The sequence below is a fragment of the Pinus tabuliformis genome, chromosome 8, assembly GCF_031772625.1.
Source record: "Pinus tabuliformis cultivar Carrire ecotype Pingquan chromosome 8, CPIR1, whole genome shotgun sequence".
NCBI classification, from domain to species: Eukaryota; Viridiplantae; Streptophyta; class Pinopsida; order Pinales; family Pinaceae; genus Pinus; species Pinus tabuliformis.
In genome coordinates this window covers 538,994,537-539,004,789 of record NC_142294.1, presented here as the reverse complement: position 1 = coordinate 539,004,789, position 10,253 = coordinate 538,994,537, and positions in this window count along the sequence as shown.

Genomic DNA, 10,253 nt, shown 5'->3' with positions numbered 1-10,253 from the left:
CAGCTGCTCCACTGGCTAAGTGCGTTGCATCTCACATAAATACACTGTGAGGGTGCGTTGAATTTCAAAAGTCCCTTCTATGGGGTGCGATGGGCGAGAAATGACAAATGGCAGTGTCATTCCGCGAGGTGGAGAGGCAATGGAAGCTTCCAGAATCTTCTCCTGTGACACTTGCCTCACTGAATTCGACCAAGGATGAGTAAGAGGCCCTCAGTCTCCAAGTGGAAGCAAGAACTGTCAGAGAGAAGACACTAATCAAATCACAAGCTGACTCATCCCCCTTACAGATATCTATATATGGATCCCTCATCCCAGAGATCCAGAGGCTGGAATTTTGCATATTGTAAGGAATTGTTGTTGGTTTCTAGAGACAAACATCAGATTGTTGGGTGATCTAAGCTTTGTTTGAGGTGAAGAGGGGCTTCTTTGCTGGGAGGTTGATGTTGGGTCGGAAACACTGGTTGTAACTCCTCCTGGATCTTTTCTTGTTTATCAATAAAAACTATTTGAGTTTTCCTCCATGCTTTTGTATCATTGATGCTTGTTACATTTGTATGGTCAATTTACATCTGATCCTAGATTGTTTATGATTATAGATCCATGTCTTTGTATAGTGTTATGCTTCTGTGATCTTACAGGTACTTTGTGAAGTTGGGCGTGCAAGGGAGCAGGTAGCTGGGGACTATCAAAGAAGAGAGGGATCGAATCGAAGGATTAGCGCAAGACAAAGGTTGGTCTTTCTGTTCCTCTCTATCTATAATTCATAAAGGAAAAACATAAATAGTTTTTATCTGTTTGTTTCTAAGGCAGCTGTCACACCTTAGTGGGATAGAGCAGTTCTAAATAGACACTTTTCCCTGTAACAGGGGGTAAGGTAGTAAGAGGTTTAGGGGGAGGGGGTCCCATAAAATGTGAGGGTGACAACTATAAAGGAGGGTAAGTGAAAACCACTTTTCGAAACCCCTTTGGTTAAATGTCAGAGGGGTTGGGGTCTGAAACATATTTATAACCCTTCATTTTAACATGCACATATCTCGAGGGCTTTAATATTGGGGGAGAATTAATGCATGAGTGCGAGGTGGGCCATAAGCTTTGAATTTTGGATGTATAATGAATAAACGAATTTTCAAGTTTTTTAGAGTTTAGATTTATTCATTTTAATTAATTTTAATAATTCAAAATAAATGATTTCTCACTTTTGCCTTCCTCTGTGCTTTCTGGTGTAGACTTCGACTTGCTCTTACTTTTGATCCAAGAGTTGGATTTGAGTGCATGATATGCTTTGGAAAGATGCTTATGATCTCTTTTTGATGAAAATACATGCAGTCTAATATGATCTAAACATTTATATGCAAAAATATCCCTAAATATTAATACTTGTGTCGCTTTGGAAATAATTTGCAGGATGAAATATTATTTACAACATCTCAAACATAATAATGATCAGTTATAATCAAACGATCCTATAAAAATTATAGGACCCTAATAGTGGCTTCAACTGGGGATGACATTCTCCTTGTGAGATGCTAAGAACATCATAGACTAGTAGCATGATCCATTGGGCTGATCCCAAAACCTGCAACCTGTTCTGCCATAAATATCTGCGAATGAAACTCTTAAACTGAAACCAAAACCATTTTGCACACTGAAATATGAAATATACAGTAAACTGAAAATGGTAATGCAAAATGAAACTGAAACTAAAAAGAATGCTTGAAAAATATGCTCAAAGTGTTGAGTTTATTTGTACACAACTGCCTACCCTATACTGCTGAAAATCATGTTGAATCAAATAATACAAAAATGCCAATGAAGCCAATCAAGTAGCTGTTGAAATAAGTGGAATTCTTGACTGCTTGGTAGCAAAATCAACAGGACAACTTGATTATTTGTCCATAAAATCAAAGCTGTAATATGTAATGGAAATTGCTGATGGATGTAGTCCTTATGGTGAAAATACGGTTTAATACTTAAGTTGAAAACAACCTCCATGTAGTTTGCTACATGATCAATAAAGGCATTATTAAATAGTTTACCTTGCAGGCCTTCATTGACCGATTGAGCATGGAAGATTTCATCAGTTGTATTCTCAAGGTTAAACCTTGATTCCAACTGTTCAGTTTCAGCCTTATGTTCAAAAACAAAACTCTCATCCCTCTACAAATCAAAAGGAAATACAATCTCCTCTTGTTTTGGAGAAGGAAGATTTTCCAAGAATTATTTAGGATCTTGAAAATTATAGGACTGAATCTGAAAATCCAAAAGTTCAATATCCTTCTTGAATCTTTCAGCAACTAACTCAAGAAAAAAAACTTTACTTTCACGAGAAAATTTGCTCGATTTCAAACAACGAAACACAGTTGTTGAAAAATCTTCATCAATTTGAAAATCAACTAATTTATTCCTGACTTATTTTAAAACTTCACAAGATAGAGGATTTGCCACATATCCTACCATCGTGTTTAGCAACAAATCTGATCAACTTGTTGTGGAGTTGCCATGAATGCTCTAAATTTGGATTCTTTGACAGTGGAGTCACCCTGAAAACTTTGAAGCTCTGGATACTTTGAACATGGAGTCATTAGGTGAATGATACAACCTTCTTGTGTCTGATCACTGTCCACCATCAGTGATCAGATCTGGAACATGATATGCTTTTCTTAGGACCCTGAAATGTTCAGATCCCCAATATGGTCGCTATAATGTTAGCACTATGTAATTTTGTGAGGTTGTGGAAGAAAACACAAAGATAACCACAAAACCACTTTGGGAGTTGGGAATCTAGCCCTTCCAACTCTAGAGAGGGATATTTCTGTCTAATTTAGCTATGTTCTTCTGAATAATATTAGGCTATCTATTAGGTTTAGGTTTTGATTTTAAAATTGGGTTGGTTTATTAAATGTATGAAACTTCCATTGGGCTATGGAGTCTACTAATTTAACATGGATCTGTCTCATATTTTCAAAGTAGTTTCACAGGGAAAGGTAGCTGAACTAACTAGATATTTTAGAGTTTAAATGAAATGAAATAGAAGAAAATATATAGGTTCAATTGAAGCTAAAGAGAAGTTAAGAATTATTTAGCATGATATCAGAAGAAATCATTTAAATTATCCACAACCAGAATCAAAGTGTATTTTTGAACAAATTTTGTTCAACTTCCTGTAAAATAATTCAGATTTAAGAATACATAACTATGGAAACAAAGAGCTAAACACATAGACAATGAGAGAATCACTTCACTAAATAGTCCAACACATGAATCCTGTGAAGACTCTCCTTTTATTACTGATAAACCCATCGAATGAAAAAGTACAATAGCGTTCTGGAATGCAAAAATCAACCCTTCATACTTCAAAAAGAGAAGTATTTATAAGTTTGTTTACAAAATATCCTCATATCTTCTACTAAACTAATATCAAATCCCAAAAAGAATTTGATTTACTAAATATTCTCGAATAATCTTTGGAAAAATCTGAATAAAATTTATTGCAAACAATATCTACCAAAAACATGTAGATATTTCCCAAAATATAACTAAGTAATAGGAAGTCTATACTATTTATGATCTTTTGTTCAGACTTTAAGGTGAATTGTTGCTGATTGTCTCTATTTCTGGAAAAATCCTGCATAATAAACTAAAGATAAGATAATATCTCTAATTTTCCTGCTAGAAACTCTGAACTGCCTGCAAGTATTGTGCATTCAAATCTAGAATTGGTTTACTGACTGCTGGAAATTTGTTGTTTATGGGCATTCTAGTGGTGATCTGTTGTTTTTGGGCATTCTAGTGGTGATCTGTTGTTTTTGGGCATTCTAGTGGTGAATGGGCATTTGAATGAGAAATGTTGTTCGTCTTGCTGGTAGATGTATGTGTTGTCCCTCTTTCTACTGCATTATGTTTGATGACTGTGGTGCTGAGTATATGTTGCTAGAAGGGTGTCGTTGTCTTTTGCGTCCTTTTGCTTCTTTTTGCTTTTCATCTTGTTGCTTTTGAATGAAATTCATAATTAAAATTGGACATATTCATGTGAATGTTTTAACAAACCATGTGTTGTTTATCCTTTACCTTCCTCTGTAAATTCATTTTACATGTACCTATAAATTCCTTTTACCCTGTAGAATATTTGGATAAATTTCCAAAACCATGGCTTTTTTGTGTTGTTTTTTGTAAATCCATAGCTGGTAAAACATTTCTATTTTGACTTTTATCCCTGTAAAAACAAAAATATCTTGCTTCTCTTTTACTTGTCCTCTTATGTGTAAAACTTGTTTACATGAAGCTCTTTTTTTGCCTCACCCGTTCATTACCTTCATAAACATATATTTGCAAAATCTTCATTGTTGTAAATTCCTTGCATCTGTGAATTTCATTTTACCCACTTAGCCTTCCATCCTTTAATTTCCTCTAAAATCTAGTTTCACCTTATCTCTTTCACTCAACCTCCCATTCACATAGAATTTATTTCATAATCGTATGAAATTCCATTCTCCAAATTTATAAAAGTCAAAACAATAAGGTTAATGGTTTTCAGAGGGGGTAAGGTAGTAATAGGTTTAGGGGGAGGGGGATCCAATAAAACGTGAGGGCGATAGCGGTAAAGGAGGGTAAATGTGAAAACCAGTTTGGGGGTCCAAAACATATTTATAACCCTTCATTTTAATATGCACATATCTCGAGGGCTTTAATATTGGGGGAGAATTAATGCATGAGTGCGGGGTGGGCCATAGGCTTTGAATTTTGGATGTATAATGAATAAAGGAATTTTCATGTTTTTTAGAGTTTATATTTATTCATTTATTTTTTGAATTAATTTTAATAATTCAAAATAAATGATTTCTCACTTTTGCCTTCTTTTGTGCTTTCTGGTGCAGACTTCAACTTGCTCTTGCCTTTGATCCAGGAATTGGATTTGAGTGCATGATATACCGTTGGAAAGTTGCTTCTGAGCTCTTTCTGATGAAAATACCTACAGTTTGATATGATCCAAACATTTATATGCAAAAATATCCCTAAATCTTAGAACTTGGTGTCGATTTGGAAATAATTTGCAGGATGGAATATTATTTACAGCATCTCAAAAATAATAATGATAAGCTATAATCAAACGATCCTATAAAAATATAGGACCCTAACACGTTGATAAGGGCCTCATGGAAAAAATGCTAATGTGGAGAGTTGACGTGGGTTTAGAGGTGATTTGAAAATGGGGCGCTAAAGGCTTCTTGTCAACCTTACAAGAACCTCTCCCACTTCCAAAGCTTAAATATTCCCAATATCTAGTGATTAACCAATTGCGAAATTAAAAGTGCTTGAAAATAGGTGTATGCTTATGTTTGTTTTAAAACTGTTTATGTGCTGTAAGTTGATTTTCTTAAACTGATATAAAACATATAACAGTGGAACAATGCAGCAAATAACAAACACATAAGACAACAATATAATATGGAGTTCACCCAAAACTCTTGGGCTACGTCTCCTTGAGCTCTAGTCAACTCGACTAGGCTCTCTGGGATTATGGCATAAGTTCTTTTACAAGCTCCATGCTCAACTCCACTGGTTTACATAGAACACAATGGGCTTAGAACACCATCTTATCCTTGGCTCTGAAGCTCTCAGGCTTTCTAGCTCTGGCTCTGGCTCTGGCTCTCGGCTCTGGCTCTGGCTTTTGGCTTTGGCTCGTGGCTCTAGCTTTGGCTTTTGCTCTGGGTATGGCTTTGGCTCTCGGCTCTGGCTTCTCTGAGCTCTCTCTCGGCCTCTGCGTGCCTCTGTAATTCGCTTGACCTCCAAGCGATTCTTCAGCAACCTTCCAACGACCCTTTTCAGCAACTTTCAGCTCTCTCTGGTTTTTCGCTCGACCTCCAAGCGACTCCAAAAACTCCCTCAGCTGCCTGCACTAGTGACTTTTGGTCAATCATGCTCTCTGTGTTTTTGTAAGGCATCCTTTGACTTTGCGGCTTCCACAACCGTTCCTCTGTCCCTTTGATCATGAGGAATCATTCTTCTTCCCGACTTTGCCTCTTCGCACTTCAAAACGAATCCTTGTTACAGAAACACTCGCCTGCAGTGTGGCACAAGGAATGATGGTTGTTTCCCAATGGAAAATGAACCAGCGGCATCTTTCTGAGAAAAATCCATGAAATAACGAATTTCAGGCTCGTAACGGAAATACACAGGAAAAGCACTATTGGACGCAAAATCCCGGACTTCAAATTCTATGAAATCGCCCCTATAAACCCATCGGGTCCACAATTCTATCACAAATCACTATCGTATGGCGTAGGGCTTAAAAAACCAATACATGTATAATACACAGAAAATCTGAAAAACCCAGATTTCAAATTTTATGCAATCATGCTTATAATTCCCATCATGTCCAGCCCTTATCGGCTTACCGCAAGTTGCATGCCCAACGACCCTTTGTAACGGGGATCACCGATCACCTGATTGCTGATACCGGGGTATCGCTATCAGCATATTGCAATTGCAACGGCCCCGGGGGTTCCTTCCTTTGGCCGTGCCGACCTTGATCTGCTAATCCATTGATCACTGATATCACCCATTGCGTATCACATTGGCGGGGTCCATATCTCCGCTCCTCTGATCGCTTCGATTGCCGATTATTGCAATCGCATAATCGCATTATCGCAATCGCCAAGTCTGGGGTCCCGATATCGCATACATGCCTACCTCTGATGTGATGAGTCAGAGATCGCTGATTGGGGGTCCTTCTACCCTGGCCTTAAGTTCACCCTTTGAACCTTTTGCGATGCGATTTTTCCTTTATAAGGCCTTTTATGCCATTTTTAGGAGAAATGCCTCATTTTTCAAAGGACAAAGGCAATCTTCCTTTTGCGATAACTTCATCATCCGAAGTCCGTTTTAGTCCATTCAAATTGCATTAGATTTAGAATGAAAATATCTATGCAATGAGACTATTTCCAGGAGCATCCTTGGACTTTCATTTTCCTATGTGAGGAACACTTTAGATTTAGAAGTCTATCCAAGATCCATTTTGGATCATGCCTTCCCACTAAAGAACTTTTGCTCTCCAAAAGACTGATATACTGATCTGAACAGTGAATGAGAGTAACAACAACCTCTTCTTTTAGCATCCATACACTTGCCTTGCATAGTGCCTCTAAACCAAAGCCTTTGACCACTTTCCTTCCTGGATGTGTTGGTCCTCCTGGGAAGAGCTGTCTTCCTCCTGACTTCATGCAGAACTCCTGCTGAGAAGGTTACAGAAGGTAGTTTGAACTTCTCTGCCTTGATCATTTATCCAAGGTGGCTCAAACAAATGCGAAGTGACATCTGCTTCACAAAATTTTCATTTGTACCTATTTGACAAGCTGCCAACAACAACTGTTAACAACAATAGAAATACAGACAACAACTGGATGGCCTAAACTCCTGCTTCAACAAAAGAAACAGATTTCACATCTTGTGAACACCTCCATGTCTTACATCTGCATACAAATGATGGACTAGATACCAAGCCCACAAAAAATGTCTTTAAAACAAATGACCCTTCAAGTCAAGAATGTAGAAAAGGACCACTAGGACTCTTTTTCAAAATATGAAACACTTCATCATTATCTCCATCTTAGAGACCAATTTAACTTCTCCCAAGTCAACATTTCATTACATGCATGTCAAAGCAATCAACCCTTCAAGTTAATCACACACACATGTTCAAAAACAAGGAAATCATCAGCATCCCTGTGTTCATGCACATCAAGCTCATGCATGCATTTCATCTTTCAACTTTCGCTTAAGCACACTATACTTTCGAAGATGAAATGAAATATAATGTTGCAGCAACAAAGTGAGTCTCCTACTCAACCTTTTTCCATTCACCATCTTGGTAAAAACCTACAACTTGCATTCCATCAACAAAGAAATGCAAACAGATGCCTTATATCAATAGACATGCAATCTTAATTGGATAAGAACTCTAACCATTTCTTACCAATCCATTTCAAAGGTCTTTCCTTTGTCTACACATCAGCATAAACATGTGAATCATCCTAAAACACATCAATCATGGAAACTTCCTTCCCATTTCTGCCATCTTCTCTTTCCACCTTCTTCAAGTTTCGTGGAAGCATTGCTGGATTCAGAGTCCAACACCTTTCAGTAAGATGCCCTTGCTTATGGCAGTAAGTGCAAGACATGTGCATCCTCTTGACAACATTATTTGCCTTGTCCAATGGACCTTTGGATTCTTGCTTCTTTTCCTTCAAAATTTTCCTGCATGTGGCTATCCTATTCCAACATCTAGAAACATTATGGTTATCTAAACCACAAAAGAAACATGCAATTCTTTTCCCATGCTTATGTGGAAATTTACCATGCCGAACAGAATCAAAAGGAATATGGTTAGAACCAGATTTATACCTTCCTTTTTCACCTTTATTGCCTTCATGAGGAGGTGAAGAAAATGAAGAAGTGGCTCCCTTTGGAACACCATCAATCTCTTAAAGGCTTTTAGAGTTTCCACAACTCTCTGGTTCAAGTGTGTGCTTCTGAAAACCTGCATCTTGCAAATGATGTTTCAAGTTATTTCATTCCTCCTGAATACAATCTTCACACTTCTGAGGTAGAGGACCTGCAATGAAAGTCCTTCTTGTAACTATTTCAATGGCCTTCATGGCAGCTTTGGAACTTCCTCCATAAGACTATCCATAGCCAAGACCCAAATACTTAGGAATTTCCTCAACCATTATTGGCTCAACAATAACCTGTCCATGTTTACCCAAGCCTTTTCCTTCATAGCCCATCTTGGACATTAACTTGGAACCTATGCCTTTGGTATGTTTTTCAAAAGAACCAACATAAGAATTCGTAGAAGAATTTGAAGACAAACTAGAATGGTTTACCTCTTCTTCAAGCTGATACTTGACAAAGGCTTCTTGGGCAACAAAGAGTTGTGTCTCCAACTCATGCATCCTTTCCAGGTTCATATTTGCAATATGAAGTTGTCTCTCCATTTCCTGCAATTTGTCAAAAAGCAACTTCTTCTCTTCCTCCACGAAATTCAACTGCTCTCTAAGTATGCTGCTCTTCCTTCCATCCTCATACATTTCTCTCACCTTGTCCATCATGGTGAACAAGTCTTGCTTCATGTCTTCATCAAAGAATCTTGTGATGAAGGAGAAATTTGAGGACTCACTTGTAGAAGTTGTCATTATTAAAATGAACAAAAGAACTTCAAACAAGATCAACAAAGAGCTTATTCAAGCAACCTTTTGCAACAAACCTCTTGTGCTTCAAGGATTTCTTTGAGGTCCTTTGGGATTAGAAGAATGCCTTCAGCCCTTCTTCCTCCTTGTCCTTCCTGGGCTGAGCTATCAATATCTTTCCCTTCATCTCTGCAAACTAAAACAATAGTCAGCCTGCAAACAAGCATACAATCAATCAAACAATAAATCCTTGATTTCCCAAACACCTTTCAGACAAGCAATCTTTGCTCTATCAATCAAGCATTCTGATATGATATCACTTGCTCTGGTATAAGCGCTTTGATATCACCTTCTTGAAGGTGGGGTTAATCAATCTCAGTCTTTGATACCACTTGATCTGAAAATGGGGCGCTAAAGGCTTCTTTTCAACCTTACAAGAACCTCTCCCACTTCCAAAGCTTAAATATTCCCAAGATCTAGTGATTAACCAATTGCGGAATTAAAAGTGCTTGAAAATAGGTGTATGCTTATGTTTGTTTTAACACTGTTTATGTGCTATAAGTTGATTTGCTTAAACTGATATAAAACATACAACAGTGGAACAATGCAGCAAATAAGAAACACATAAGACAAAAATATAATATGGAGTTCACCCAAAGCTCTTGGGCTACGTCTCCTTGAGCTCTAGTCAACTCGACTAGGCTCTTTGGGATTATGGCATAAGTTCTTTTACAAGCTCCACGCTCAACTCCACTAGTTTACATAGAACACAATGGGCTTAGAACACCATCTTATCCCTGGCTCTGAAGCTCTCAGGCTTTCTGGCTTTGGCTTTGGCTCTGGCTCTTGGCTCTGGCTCATGGCTCTGGCTCTGGCTCTGGCTCTGGCTCTTGGCTCTTGGCTCTGGCTTCTCTGAGCTCTCTCTTGGCCTCTGCGTGCCTTTGTAATTCGCTTGACCTCCCAACAATTCTTCAAGAACCTTCTAGCGACCATTTTCAACAACTTTCAACTCTTTCTGGTTTTTCATTCGACCTCCAAGTGACTCCAAAAACTCCCTCTGCTACCTGC